We start from the raw sequence: 15,670 nt of genomic DNA, 5'->3' as shown, positions 1-15,670 counted from the left end.
CGGTGCACTTTTGAGAAATTTGTGTTCTATGATTTGCATTCTGGGACAGCGCAGTTTTACCCATGTTTGCTTCGATGCGTGCGTCCGTCTCTCTCTCTCTCCCTCTCCCTCTTTCTCCCTCATAAACGGATCTGTAAAGACTGTTTACAGGGGTATGCAAACCAGGAGAGAGCCGAAGTTGAGCAGGTAACAGATCTAATCAAGAGAGTTGTCAAGGACTCTTTGGCTGAACTGATACATACAAACCCCTCTCCACGTGACACCTATGACAGCCAGTTGCTAATTGTGGAAGTTGCTACCCCTGGTCCATCTGCAGCAGGCCTTACAGGCCCCGTTCCAAGTCTTTCTCCCATACCGGGAGACAGGGGCGACTCGGAGGATTCCATGGAAGAGTTGGAACCCTCAGGCTTCAGTTTTGCCCTGGTACAACCATTTGTCGTGGCAGTCAAACAAGCTATTGGGTGGGAGGAGGTTGAAGAGCCACCTAAAAAAGCGAGATCTTTTTTCCCATTTTTAAAGAAAAAAACAGACTGTTTTTCCCTTTCTGGAGGAGCTGAAAGACCTTGTGGAAGGGGAATGGAGAAGAACAGACAAACGTTTCTCCCTGAATAGGCTCCAAAAATTATATCCCCTGGCAGAGTCAGATGCAGCCCTCCTGGACACTCCTCCGGTAGTGGATGCAGCAGTGGCGCGACTGGCAAAGAATGTTACCTTGCCTATGGAGGATTCAGCATCCTTCAAAGACCTGCTAGATAGGCGCATAGATGCTGACTTAAAGAAGGCCTATCAGTTAGCCGGGGGAACTTGCAGGCCAGCAGTGGCCTTAGCCTCAGTCTCTAATGCAGTCAGAGTATGGACAGAGAATATTGAGGCAGCTATTCGGGAGGATGTACCTAAAAAGGATATCATAAAGGCCTTAGATGAACTCAAGTTAGCAGCTGATTTCATTGGAGAGGCCGCAATAGATTCCATGCGATATTTGGCCCGAGCAATGTTGCATACAGTCATGGCCAAGAGAACATTGTGGCTGAAGCCGTGGGCGGCCGACGGGACATCCAAACAGAGTTGGTGTAAAATTCTGTTTGATGGGAAGGCTCTCTTCGGTGAGAGGTTGGAGAAATCGATATCAAGAGTGTCTAGAGGGAAATCGGGGTTACTTCCCCAAGACCGATGAGTGAGGCGCTCATGGGTAGTGTCTTCCAAATACCAGTGGTCCAGGAATAAAAATTCCACAAACTTCCGGCAAAATAGAGACTCCAAAAAGAATTGGAGAAGCACTCAGGCCACATTTTTGAAAGTGAACAAGCAGAGAGGTCTTCCCAACACCCAAGAGGGGGCGAAGTCCTTTTGACAGTCGGTCCTCCCCTCCGGTAGGGGCCAGGTTGAGGAGATTCACAGAAGTCTGGTTGCACAAGTGCAAAGACCCGTGGGTGGTGTCTACGGTCAGATTGGGACACTTTTGGATGTTTCAGGACCGACCACCTCAGGACTCATTCATTCCAACAAGAATCCCTGCTTCGTCCTAAAAAGCAGAAGCCCTACAGAGATACCTGCAACTCCTACTGATACAGCAGGCGGTGACCCATGTTCCTCCCTCCAAGAGATTCACAGGATTCTACTCTCCTCTCTTTTCTTACCCCCAAAAAGAGTGGAGAGTGGAGACCGGTAGTGGATCTAAAGAGACTAAACCGATTCATTCAACTAGATTTTTTCAAAATGGAATCCTTACAGACAATCATCCAGACAGTTCAGCCAGGGGACTGGATGATCTCAGTGGATTTTCAAGACACTTACTTTCATGTGCCTGTACTTCCAGCCTTCCAGAGGTTTTTGAGAGCAGCAGTAGGCTCAACACATCCAATTTCAGTGCCTACCTTTTGGCCTGTGCACGTCACCGAGGACATTCTCAAAAGTGTTAATTGCAGTGTTGGCACCAGTCAGGGAAAAGGGGCTTTGTGTTTTCCATTTCTTAGACGACATCCTACTGCTAGCACACAGTCAGGACCAACTGATGGTCCACAGCCGGATCCTTCTGTCCACCCTGAATTAATTTGGATGGTTAATAAACACGGGAAAGAGTGTCCTAATCCCAACTCAAGTGATGGTTTAACTCGGTGCCCTCTTCGACACCAAGAAGGGGGTAGTGTGTCTCCCCCCCCTCCAGAAGATGACAGTGAAATGGATATTTTGATGATAGGCAACTCCTATCCTCATATTGATTAGTGGTTCCAAATTAATAACTACTGCAGTAGGGAACAGACACAAAAGATACGCTCAGCATCTTTCCAAATAACCGTTCTCCTTTATTATGACGCATGTGAAGGTTTTTATACACATGATTACGTAGGTATCACATTAATATTACAATTGTACGTTTATGGTAACAAGGGGCGTTACATAGGCAGGCTAATTCTAATCAGGACTTGAAATAATGCAAAACATGTACTGAAAACATTATTAGTGCCGTGTGCACAGTCAGTGAGGGCATTGTGCAATACATATAAAATAGAATACAATTATATACAGAACCTACAAATTTCCATTACAGTCTCCTCTCTTTTGATCAATATTTTGATCACTAACCATACCTGCTATCACCTTTAACCTGGAACCTCCACACGCTTAGGTGGAGGTAGTCCTGGCCAAAGAGGAAAAAAAACTCCATTGTGGAGAAAATAATAGCTGAGCAGCTTTTTTCATTACAAAATGACTTTTCACTGTGAAAAACAAATGATTGATAAGACATATTTACAGAGTACTGGCTGTACACTCCTGTGGCCAGAATGGCCTTCTAGCTTAATTGCTGGTATGCTGACTTATCAGCATATGTAAACACAGACAATTCTACATAAAATGGAAGAGGTACAAAAGACAAATATGACTTCAACATGGCTAAACTACTTTTCAAATATATGTATCCCTTACAATTAAAGTAATTGAATCAAAAAGTACCCTAGACTGTGATCGCAAGAGGGAAACAAATCAAACACAGAGATTTCTTTCATTTAGTCATATTACAGTGTCTGGTGTGGATCCAGGTGACTTTTCCTTCAAGTTTTGCAAAACTGTACATAAAATAGATGCTGTATTGAGTCTCCAAACATTTCCTTATATATAAATGTCTCTTAACAATCCACATGTCGCCTGGCTTTAGTTTTAGATCCTTCCAAACTTTTAGGATCTGGAATTGGGGAGAAAACACATAAATGAGTTTGTCAAAAACCTTAAAAAAATCAGCACCATTCTCTGCGAGATCCGAATGGAGGACTTCAGCTGCTGAGACAAAATATAAGCAAGTGAGTATCACACCCCCAAACCAAATCCCATAGGGAAAGAGTCCAACATCCCCCTACGGGCTTGATAAAATATAATAAAACATTCAGGCAAAAGTTTTCTAGTTTCTTACTCTACTTTGTCAGCTACATTGTAGACAGCAGGGGGTGTAAAAAATAAAACCTCAAAACTTCTAATAAGGACTCTCCTATAAAAATGATTTCCTCTGTTACTCTCTGTAGATTCTGCACTCTGCACTTAAAAACTACTTCTGATAAGACTTTTTTACTGTGGCCTTTGCAGTAGCATTTGCCACTGGACATCCAGAAAACATGTCTATACAAACAAAATACATACTCGTAAGATCCTGACTTGGGCATCTGGATATATCTTTTTGTTATCTCTGGAAGGGATGTTCAGCTTTTGGTAACACCTTTGGTAACAGGTAAAACAAGAAGTGGTATGTTATAAAAACAACTGTGGAGAACCCTGGCTCTATCCCACGCTCATTTACTAAGGCAGCCATAACTACTTGTGACTGATGACACGGTCCATGTGTCAAGCTGAAGGGAAAAGAGTGGCAAACATAAATGATCACCTTTTCCAAAGTCTTGTTTCGTAAGAAGTTGCCCTCTGTGGACCACTTGTGCTTCTCGTTCTGGGGTCCTTAAAGTTGAATTATTAATCCCAGTTATACTGGGCCAGAACTAGGGTGGAATCTGTGTTGCACAGACCCAGCAAGTGTCCGGGGCTGTAAATGCAGCATCCTTAGAGTCGCCTGGTCTGCTTCCATATGTGAGTTTTACAGCCCGTTCACACCTGAACGTTTTGTAGCCCTACGCCTGAAGCTACAAAACGCTGGAGGGGAAAAAATCCATTATTCTCAATGGAGATGGTTCACATCTCCACTCCATGTCGCCTGAAGCCGAACGCCTGAAGCTCAAACAAGTTCCGGACCCTTTTTTGTCGCGCGAATTGGGCTGATTTGGGCGTTTTCATTTCCATAGAAACTAATGGAAACGCTCGATTCGAGCGTTTAGCGCGACAACGAGCGTTTCTACGGGCGTTTTGACGCTGTATCTGCTCAAGAAAAAATAAGCAGATGAAAAATATTTTTCCTATTGGCTGAAAAAAAAACGCCGAAGTTAAAAAACGCTCGTTGTCGCGCGTTGTAGTGGGACAAAACGCTCGTTGTCACGCGTTGTAGTGTGACAAAACGCTCGTTGTCGCGCGACAAAACGCCGGTAAAAACGTTCAAGCACGCTACGCTCAGGTGTGAATGCAGCCTTACTGTTAGTATGGCTACCTCAGTAAGAACCTGGAAGGCTGAAAACAGCCGATCAAATTAACTTGGCATGCTTGATCGGTTTACCTGCCGAAGTAAAAACAAACTTCTGGCCCTTCAAATGGAACCAAAAGCTCTCTATATCTCAACTATCTATATAAATATATGCTCTTTTTATAGCTCACAGGCTTTTCCAAAACATGGAGCTCTGCTTCTTGAGCTGGGGAAAAAGGATCCAATGACTCTGAATACAGAGTATCCTTCTGGGTGATAAACTTCATCCTCAGTATAAAACCAGGAATAACACTACAAAAAATTAAATACTCGGGTCTCCAGAAAGTGTGTCCTGCACTGGGCTCACAACAGCTGATTCCCACGTCATCAATTTAACACATGCTTTTTCTTTGTCTCCAGCCTCCTCCAATATAGTGGCTGGATTCAAATGTACACATTTTTCATTGTTAGATTTGTACATAAACACACAAAACAAATTCATATTTTGAACCTTTCATTAGACAAACACTTAGCTATATATTTGCTGTGCAGAATGTCGGACTATTAAAAATTAAATATTCAACCAAAATAATATCTGTAACTTTGTCTAATAGCAACTTTGCATAAAGCTACAGCTCTGATACATTGGAGTGAACCCTTGATTACTGGGTCCAGCTTGCATAAATATAACAATGGCTTTTTTCTATCATGCTGTTTGTGTAAGAACTCCAGTTTCATGTTTCAAAAAGACAACTTTTTCCTGGCAATGTTATAATAAATGATAAAAATACCCTGCAGTCATGCAGAGAAGTCCATAAATCCAAAATATTCTTCTACTTATACCCACTGCACTTACAAGGAAAAGGGGCACACCATTTCACAATCCACACATTCTGCTTTGGATTTCAAAAATAAAAATACATAAAAACAAAAGGACCAACAATATGTATGATGGACCAGAAAGCACTTGGCCATCAAAAACTATAAACCAACTAGCTGCAGGCAGCAGCTATCCTAACAGGGTGTATGGACTTGATGTGATGGGTCTGTTATATTTAAATGTTATTATTACTCTCACATCATGGACCGCACATTAAGTTATTATCAGACTTTAAGATTTAATTTCTGTAGAAAAACTTCCTTATGTATCCCATTCATCTTGGCTTTGTTAAACATTATTGCAGCTGTATTCAAATTAACCTCATCTTAATCTTTTTTTTCTTTCCACTCAATAAATGTAAAATTACAAAATTGTTATCTTAATCTAAACTAATTCCATTTTTACCAATTTCCCCCTTAACCTGGATTTCATTTCCAACCAAAGGTTGTCTAAGCCAGTTTCAATATATCTATATTTATTAATAAAATTGTTAAACTCATATTAGAAATTAATACTCATATGATAATTTCAATATCACACACTAATATATATGCACAGATAAATGTCCTTAAAGGGGGACATATTACTTAATTTTACTCAATTTCTCTCTCTTTTTTTTTTAATGCACTGTTTCCACTATCAAAGGATATTGAATTTGTGTAAGACACGGTTAATTTGTAACCTTCATTTTACCATGTTTGGAAAACAGATTCAAAAATAATTGTGATCACATTGTTTATCATTAGATTCGTTAACGCGGCACATTTTGTTATAAATGTTTTGTCTAAAAAAACTGAAATTGGCATGGTGTCCTTCCAGCTTATCACCAAACTCTGATCGCAGCTACATTCTTTCAGGAGAGCACAAAGGAGGGGGTCACATCTGCGTACATGACACAAGCGATAGAACTAAAGGTTCCAGCATTCACAAACATACACAAGTATCACTCTAAAATCGCTTACATTATTCCCATTTGCACACAACACATGCCTATCATTCTCTCACATTCTTTTAACGCTTTTTAATACTTCCTTGCTTACATTTCTGCTTTCTTTATTTTGATCTGATATCCTTTGCATCCAATGTATTGTAATACCATACCTCATATACTGTACCTTCTATGATCAGACGGGCAGCCATAGTGCTCATCCCATCTTCCCTCTCTGACAACATATAAATAATTCGGTTTTAACTCTCATTACTGTTTCTTGACTTTACTTGTTGTAATGCCTAACCCCAAATTCATCCCACAACTTAACATCAAAAAGTCCCTTTCTGTCTAGTGTTAATGTCACTCATGATCCATCCTGCTCACATAAATAGCTGTTTCTCTAGCTGTATACTCTGCATGATTCTTTGTCCCTGTGGACTTTGGTGGTAACCCAGTTACCCTTTGTGGATCCCTGTCCACTTTAACCATTAATCTAGGGGCTCAGTATAGGCGTAACCACACCTTCGGTTCATATATAGCGCTCCTCTTGCGCTGGGCATTTTTGAGGGTCTCTTACCCATCATTCCCTTACTTAATTTAATGCCCATAATGACTGGCCAGTCTTCTCTACGTGTGCCTATACCCTTTTGCCTCTAAACTACTTTATCTAGCAGTTGTACTACATATACCTGTGAACAGCACTATTCTTCCCTTTCTCTATAACACTCTGATGAACAGTAGACAGTGACAACATAACATATAACCACCAATCAATACAGTTCGATTAAGGGGAGTAAAATAGGTACCCTTTGTCCCGAAAATGCCTTACCGATCAAGGAAGTCTGATAACTCAAATGTAAGCAAAAGGCTTACCTCAGCCGGCTGATTATCAGAAATTCCCGGATCGTCTCAAGCTCCTCGTTTCGGATACTCAGGGTCACCTGATAACCACACCTGGCTGGCTTCGCCACCTGAAATGGATATTTTGATGATAGGCAACTCCTATCCTCATATTGATTAGTGGTTCCAAATTAATAACTACTGCAGTTGGGAATAGACACAAAAGATACGCTCAGCATCTTTCCAAATAACTGTTCTCCTTTATTATGACGCATGTGAAGGTTTTTGTACACATGATTACGTAGGTATCACATTAATATTACAATTGTACGTTTATGGTAACAAGGGGCGTTACATAGGCAGGCTAATTCTAATCAGGACTTGAAATAATGCAAAACATGTACTGAAAACATTATTAGTGCCGTGTGCACAGTCAGTGAGGGCATTGTGCAATACATATAAAATAGAATACAATTATATACAGAACCTACAAATTTCCATTACAACAGCGATCATCCAGAAGATGCGTCACATAAAAACACTCTCTCGCCTGCCAGCGTCGGGTTTCTTAAGTCTGATAGGGACCATGTCAGCCTGCATTCCGATGGTACCCTGGGCGCATTGGCATTTGAGGACTTTTCAATGGGGTTTTTTGACACAGTGGAAGAGGAAATCATTATGTCAAAGTATAGTGATTTTGAAAGCCATGAAAAGAGGTCTGCTTTGGTGGACGAGAGAAGACACTATTTCGAAACCTTGTCTCCTGCGGTGTCCCTCCTGGACCATTCTTACCACAGATGCCAGTTCAAAGGGGTGGGGAGCACACTGCGATCACCTAGAGCTACAAGGAAGGTGGGATGTCCCCACAGAGGGAATAGTGTCCAATGTCTTGGAACTTCAAGCAATCTATCTGGCACTGGTGAATCTGAGAGGCCATCTTTGGCAGAAGCAAGTTCTAGTCCGGGTGGAAAACAGGACAGCAGTGGCATACATACAACAACAGGGGGGAACTCACAGAGTTTCACTGTTGAGAGAAGTGGAGCCCATCATGTTATGGGCAGAGAGGAATCTGGTGGATCTGAAGGCGGTCTACCTCCCGGGCCATCTAAATCAGCAAGCGGATCACCTATCTCAGTGTTTCCAAGACAACAACAAGTGGTCTCTGCACCCAACAGTGTTCAGGTGGATCATGAACTTACAGCGGCCTCCAGAGATAGACTTGTTCGCCTCTCTGACGAATGCAAAGTTGCCAATATTCCTGTCCCGCCTACCTCCCCCCAGGGCGGAAGCGGTGGATGCTCCATCAAGCTCTTGGCATTTCAAAATGGCGTATGCATTTCCTCCCAGACCCTTAATTTCAAGGTTTTTGTCCTGACTGATGCAGGAGCCGGACAGGGTAGTGGCGATTCTTCCTTATTGGCCGAAAAGGCTGTGGTTCCCCTGGGCTATGAGCCTCAGTATATGTGCACTGTTCAAGATTCCAATATTACTGAAATTGCTCTCACAAGGGAAGTTTGTACATCCGGCCCCACACAAGTTGAACCTGCATGTTTGGATCTTGAGTGGGAAAAGTTCAGATCCCTGGGTTGTTCAGCAGAGGTGATTTCAAATCTATTAAAAGCTAGAAAGCCTTCTACGAATTTCATCTACTCTAAGATATGTAAAAAGTTTAAACAGTTTGCTGACATCAGACGGTTAGACCCAACTAGGCCGTCCACTACAGTAATCTTAGAGCTTTTACAGGCCGGTTTAGACCCCGAACTCAATCTAAGCTCGTTGAAAGTCCAGGTGGCAGCTATTTCTACGAGCACCCAGAAAAAAATGGTCAGAAGAGGCACTCATTGTTCAATTTTTTAAGGCGGTCAAAAGAATTTGTCCACCAATGAAACGTCCCTTTCCGGCCTGGGACCTGCCTCTGGTGCTGGAATGTCTAACGGCCCAACCGTTTGTTCCGTTTGAAGCCACTTCACTCTGGAACCTATCCCTGAAAACGGTGTTCCTAGTAGCTATAACCCCGGGAAGAAGAGCGTCGGAACTGGAAGCCTTGGAAGCAGAGAAAGAGCACATAACCTTTTTCCCGGACAGAGTAGAGTTACGTACAGTACAAGGCTTTGTCCCAAAAGTAGCTTCACGGGCCACTCTAGCCGAAGCCTGGGTGCTGCCTACTTTTACAGACCCTCAGTCTGGGACACTACAAGAGTTGGACATCTCCAGAGTCTTAACACATTACTTACAGGTCGCTAACCCCTTTAGAGCATCTAATAGACTATTTATAATTCCATGGGGAAAAAACAAGGGGAAAGAAGCCACGTCCAGGACTATCGCTTCTTGGATCTGTAAATTAATCCAAAAGGTGTATAAGGCTAGAGGGCTGGACCCACCGGTGGTTAGGGCCCATTCTACGAGAGCAGTTTCATCATCTTGGGCGGCAAGGGCATGTGTGTCCCTGGAAACTATTTGTAAAGTGGCCACATGGACGTCTCCGAATACATTCATGCATAATTATAGGATTGAACCAGGGGCGCTCACTTCGGTGGAATTTGGACGAAAGGCAGTTCAACCAACTCTTGCATTTCCTTAAATAAAAGTTTTCTTGGAAGCATTACCCACCCTTGTTTTAGCTATTTATTGCATCACAGGTATGCTGCCATGGAGGCAGCAGGAAAACTGAAAATTGTATCATACTTACCGTAATTTTCCTTTCCTGGTGCCTATCCATGGCAGTATACATACCCTCTCTTGTTATTTGATATAATGGGAGAATGCTAGGGGGGACGTAGTGTTCATTTTTATAAGCTATTAACTATCCTGAGGGGAGGACTCCGGGACGGAGCTTATCACAGGTATGCTGCCATGGATAGGCACCAGGAAAGGAAAATTACGGTAAGTATGATACAATTTTCAGTTTTTTTACCAAAAATTTGTAGCAGAATACATATTGGCCTGAACGGATGAAGAAAACTGAAAATTTATATCAAATACTTACCGTAATTTTCCTTTCCTGATGGACTCCATGGCAGCCTACGTATGGGTTAATCCCGCCTCTCATACCTCATAGGACCCCACTCCCATAAATCTTTGCTTCTAGTCAGAGACCACGTTTCGTAACTTAGCCTACTCCAGCAAATGGGAGGGAACTCCTGCTGCCATGGAGTCCATCAGGAAAGGAAAATTACGGTAAGTATTTGATATAAATTTTCAGTTTTCCTGACAGACTCCATGGCAGCCTACGTATGGGAAATAACTAGCCATACACACCCGGGTGGGCAATTGCTGGTTAAAGAAAAGAAGGTTTAATTGGCACCGTCAACAGATAAGTCATTCAAACCAAAATTAACCAAAGACATAGAAGCAGGTTCTACACAATAGTGTGTCATAAATGTATTAATCGACGACCATGAGGCCGCTTTACAGATCATTCCTGGGGAAACATGATGGGAAGCTGCCCATGATGTAGAAACACTCCTAGTAGAATGAGCAGTAACCGCTTGTGGGGGAGCCAAACCTTTAGCCTTATAAGCCCTTTGGATGGCTTGGACAATCCAAGACGCAATGGTTCTGGAAGAGGCACGTGAACCCCTATTCTTCCCATAGAAGTAAATGAACAGGTGGTCTGAATTCCGGAAAGGAGCTGTGGCTTCTAGGTATTGCTTTAAGACTTCCCCCAACATCTAGAGGATGAATACTGGAGTCTTCATTTGACTGGAAAATTGGAAGGACAATATCCTGATTTTCATGAAAAACAGTTGTTACTTTCGGATTTGATCCTAACATAGGAATCAAGACTGCCCGATCCGGGAAAAAAGTGAGAAATGGCTCCTTGCCGCCTAGAGAACTAATCTCGGAACTCTCTTGGCCAATGTTATGGCTACTAGGAAGGCAGTTTTAAGAGAGAGATCCTTAATAGATGCTTGTCCCATATGCATTTCTGAGAAGTCCAATACAAACGGAAGATCCCATTTTGGAAACCTTGGTTTTCTCTGAGGTCTGAGTCTTATTGCCCTTTGAAGAACTGCCTAGTGAGAGGATGCTTGGCCCATGAAACTCCTGAGAATGCAGAGATTGCAGAGACCTGAATCCGCAAGGAACTTACTGATAAGGACAAATCTAGACCCATTTGTAGAAAACCAATAACATCCCGTATCTTCGGATCTCTACATGAGCCGTTGGATGTAGACACATAGTCCGCAAACTTTGACCAAATTCTCTGATAAACTTTGTTGGTACCTGGTCTTCTGGCGTTTAGTAAAATAGCAATGGCTGAGTCAGGACAGCCTAACGCTTACAGCCTTTCCCTCTCAAAAACCAGGCCATTAGATGGAGCTGTGATGGGCATGGGTGATAAGTTGTTCCCTGCAACAAGAGATCCGGTCTGGAAGGGAGAGGAACTGGATCCTGGTAGCTGAGCTGTAACAAGAGAGGGAACCATGGCCTGTTGGGCTAGTATGGAACAACCGCTAATATTTCGACCTCTTCCCACCTGAGCCTTGTCAGAAATCGGAGAATGACCGGAACTGGGGGAAAGGCATAAGCCTTGTGGAACCTCCACTGGTCCGTCAGTGCATCCACTCCGAAGGCCTGGGGACAACGACACCTTGTGTAATATTTCTCTAGTTTGAAATTGCACGGGGAGGCAAACAGGTCCACCTCCGGTAGAATTCCCAGAGACAGAATCCAGTTGAACACCTCGATGTGGAGAGACCATTCGTTGTTGTCCAGGGAAAATCTTGAGAAAAAGTCCGCCTGGACATTTTGAATTCCTGGAAGATAGACCGCCGTCAGATTCAATAGATTCGACTGGGCCCAGGACATGATCGGGCTTACTTCCTTCAGCAAGGAAAGACTGCGGGTGCCCCCTGTCTTTTGATATAAGACACAGCCATCGTATTGTCCATCCTTAGAAGGACTGAGGATCCTGATGTTAGGTGGAGAAAAGCCTGCAAAGCATGGAAGGTGGCCCGGAGCTCCAACACATTTGAGACTACCTTCTGGGATGGGAAATCCCATATGCCTTGGGCTACTTCCGACAGACAGAGAGTACCCCAACCTCTGCTGCTGGCATCCCTTGTCACTGTTACCCAAGAGACCGGGGCTATTGAATGGCAATTCAGAAGATTTTTCTGCTGTAACCACCAGGGGAAACTCACCCTCATTGAAAGGGTTATTCAAACCAGATAGTCTTGGGAGCCCGGATCCCATTGTTGGAGAAAGCCCTTCTGAAAGGGTCGCATCTTCCATTGTGCCCATTTCACCATCGGAGCTGTGTCCACCATGGTACCTATTATCAGACACTGTGAGGCCCTGAGAAGGGGAGATGACATTGCAAGATAGATTCTGTCGTGAATCACCGGAATCTTCTCTAGAGGTAAGGAGATTGTACTCTTCACTGTGTCGAATTGGGCTCCGAGAAAAGTTAAGGACTGAGTTGGGATTAGATGACTTTTCTCCCTGTTTAACAGCCACTCGAACTCCGTCAGGGTAGAAATGACCTGATCTCGATGTGACAAGAGATGGTCTCTGTTTTGAGAAAGTAAGAGTAGATCGTCCAAGTAATGGTGCAACTGAATACCTTTGACCCGGATTAGAGCCACGATAGCCAGTAAGAGCTTGGAAAACACCCGAGGCGATGTTGTAAGCCCGAATGGGAGACATGTAAACTGAAGGTGCGTTTGATCCACTGCAAAACTAAGATACTTCTGAAAATCCCTTGCGATAGGAACATGAAAGTAAGCATCTTTCAGGTCTATTGAAATAAGCCAGTCGCCTGGTTGAATCATCTGACGTACTGTTAGCAGTGTCTCCATCTTGAACTTTTCTTTCCTTATAAATGAGTTCAGGTGTGTCAAATCGATGACTGGCCTCCAGAAACCGTTCTTTTTGAGGACCATGAAAAGGGGGAAGTAAATCCCTTGGAACCTTTCCTTGGCTGGAACCCGAATGGCGGCACCTTGAGCCAACAGGGATTCTGTATAAGACAGACGAATTTGTCTCTTTTCTTCTGAGTGTGGTAGAATTGTCGGAACAAACTGGCGTATGGGCGGGCTGCTGAAGACCCAGGAATGACCCAATGACACTGTTTTGATCGTCCAATAGTCCTTGACCGAGGCTGCCCAGACGTGCTGAAAAAGGAGTAAACGAGCCCCAACTTGCTCCGCCTGGACAGGCTCTATATCAAAAGGACTTGGAAGCCTCCCGTCCCCCGGACGAAGCTGACTTTGAGGACTTCTGGCCAGAGGGCTGATTTCTCCTCCAGTTCTTTCTAAATTCATGTCCAGTTCTGTAGAGACAGGCATCTCTAGCGCGCTCTGGATCCTGTCTGTGTTGAGATCTTCTCTGGCCCAGGAGACGGCGATCCTGGGGTAAGAACCCCGACTTACCAACTGTAGCATGCGTAATAGCTGAATCCAGCTTGTTCCCGAAAAGGGAAGAACCCTGAAAGGGAATTCTGCACCACGCCTGTTTAGAGGCAGGATCAGCAACCCAGGGAGGTAGCCACAAGGCACGCTTAGCTGTAACAGAAGAAAGCATAACATGTGCTACTAGGCGAATAATATCAAGGGATGCCTCCCCCAGGAAGACCGATGCAAGCCTCAGCTCATGTATTCGTGATCTCCTGACTAAATCTTCAGACACACTTCCCAGGGCTGCGCCAACATCATCCGTCCAGGACTCCATCACTTTGGACAATGCTGCCAGGGCTAAGGCTGGTTTACAAGCCATACCTGCTATGATATAAATACATTTTAAGTCTGTATCAATCTTTCTTTCTAAGCCATCCTTGAAGGACACAGTATCTTCCAGAGGGAGTGTAACATGTCTCACTAACCTCATTAAGGCCGCATTAATGAGAGGGGCCAACTAGATGTTTCACCTCATTACTCTTGAATGGATACATTTTTGCTATTTTAGAAATCAAAGAGTTTTTCTTCTCAACTTTACTCCACTCATCCATGATAATTTAGCTGAGTTCACCCAAGAAGGGGGAAGTTTGGGCGTTCCTTCTTAAGAAATCTAAAATATTTCCTCTGTTTAGAGGGAGTTTCTACAGGTTCTTCCCATCTCAATGCGTCCTTAACCACTCTGACCAACTGCGGGACTAAGGAAAAATCAAAACCGGCACCAGGTTCAACCCCTTCAGCCTCGCTGTCTGATGATCCGGTAAATGAGGGACTATGACGAGAGGGACCAGGAACCTCCGAATCCGACATTTCGGTGGCTAGAGCCGTAACGGAGGGAGGGATAAACTGTTGATCAGAATCTGCTTTACTCAGTGATTCCTGAACTACTCTCCTGACCAGAGCTTCCACTTGCTGGTCCCCGTCTCCTCTCTCCTTCATGGCTCTATCATAACATAGCTCACAGAGGTATTTACCCTCTGGGACCTGAGCATTACATCCCCAGCAAGCTCTTTTCTCTAAACAGCTGGCATGGCGGTGGGAATGGCGACCAGACTCAGACTTAGACCTTTCTTTGCGGTGTCTGGATGGTGACTTAATATGTCTAGAACTTGACGTAGAATGGCGATGTTGCGACCTAGACTGGTCCGTCCTGATCCGACTGATCTTTATGCGCTGTCAACTGAGGCTCAGACCTAGAAGGGCTGGAAAAGAGAACATGCAAAACAAAATCATCCTGATCCTAACCCAAGCAATACAGGCAGAATGAAAAACATAAAGAGATTCCATCCTACCTGTGGCATAAGGGTTGGCCACTGGGGGGCGGCGATACGTCCATAGTGGCAGACTCAAATAGCTAGGTAGTAAAAACAAAAACAGTGCTTACAGAGTACATAATACAGGGCAGGCATAGACTGACAATAGGAAAAGACCATACCTTGAGGATCAGGGAAGCAGACACCGGGAGCAGCTGCCTGAGCTCTAAAGCATCCCAATCAAATAGCTGTCTCTGACAGCTATTTGAATCTGCCGCCGAGAGATGACGTCATCGCGCCTACAGCGTACTTGCGGCGAGACCGATGCTGCTGCACAACGCCCGCGCGCATTCGCGGCTGCCGCCATCTTGCCCCGACCGCGCCTGCGCAAACCAAGCCTTGGTTTCAATCGAGACTTGCCAGCTGCGCAGATCAAGGCAGGAAGCGGCGAGCTGGAACGCAGAAGCGTCCCAGCCGCCATGACCAGGAAGACCCACAGGACAGAACAGCACAAAACACACAAAAACTGCTGCCATAGAGGAAAAAATATGTATACATTACCAGCCACAGCACAACATATGATCCGACCTGGACTGGGAGCTTGAGGTACTCATTGTGCACCCGGGGCATCATAAATGGAGGGCCTCCTGCTAATAGCAAGGATGTTTGGCCAAATTGCAGCTTCCCAGCCAATGGCTGGTCAGTAAGCTCTTCATGGCATCGCTTCAAAATCGCCCGTGCCCACCCTGCTAATAGCCGGGGAAACTGGGCTCCAGAAAGAACCGCCATCCTGAAATTCGTGCACAAAACCAGCAA

Source organism: Lithobates pipiens, unplaced genomic scaffold (assembly GCF_037356315.1).
Source record: "Lithobates pipiens isolate NorthernLeopardFrog02 unplaced genomic scaffold, aLitPip1_a1.2 Scaffold_3, whole genome shotgun sequence".
NCBI classification, from domain to species: domain Eukaryota; kingdom Metazoa; phylum Chordata; class Amphibia; order Anura; family Ranidae; genus Lithobates; species Lithobates pipiens.
This window is presented reverse-complemented; position numbering follows the sequence as displayed.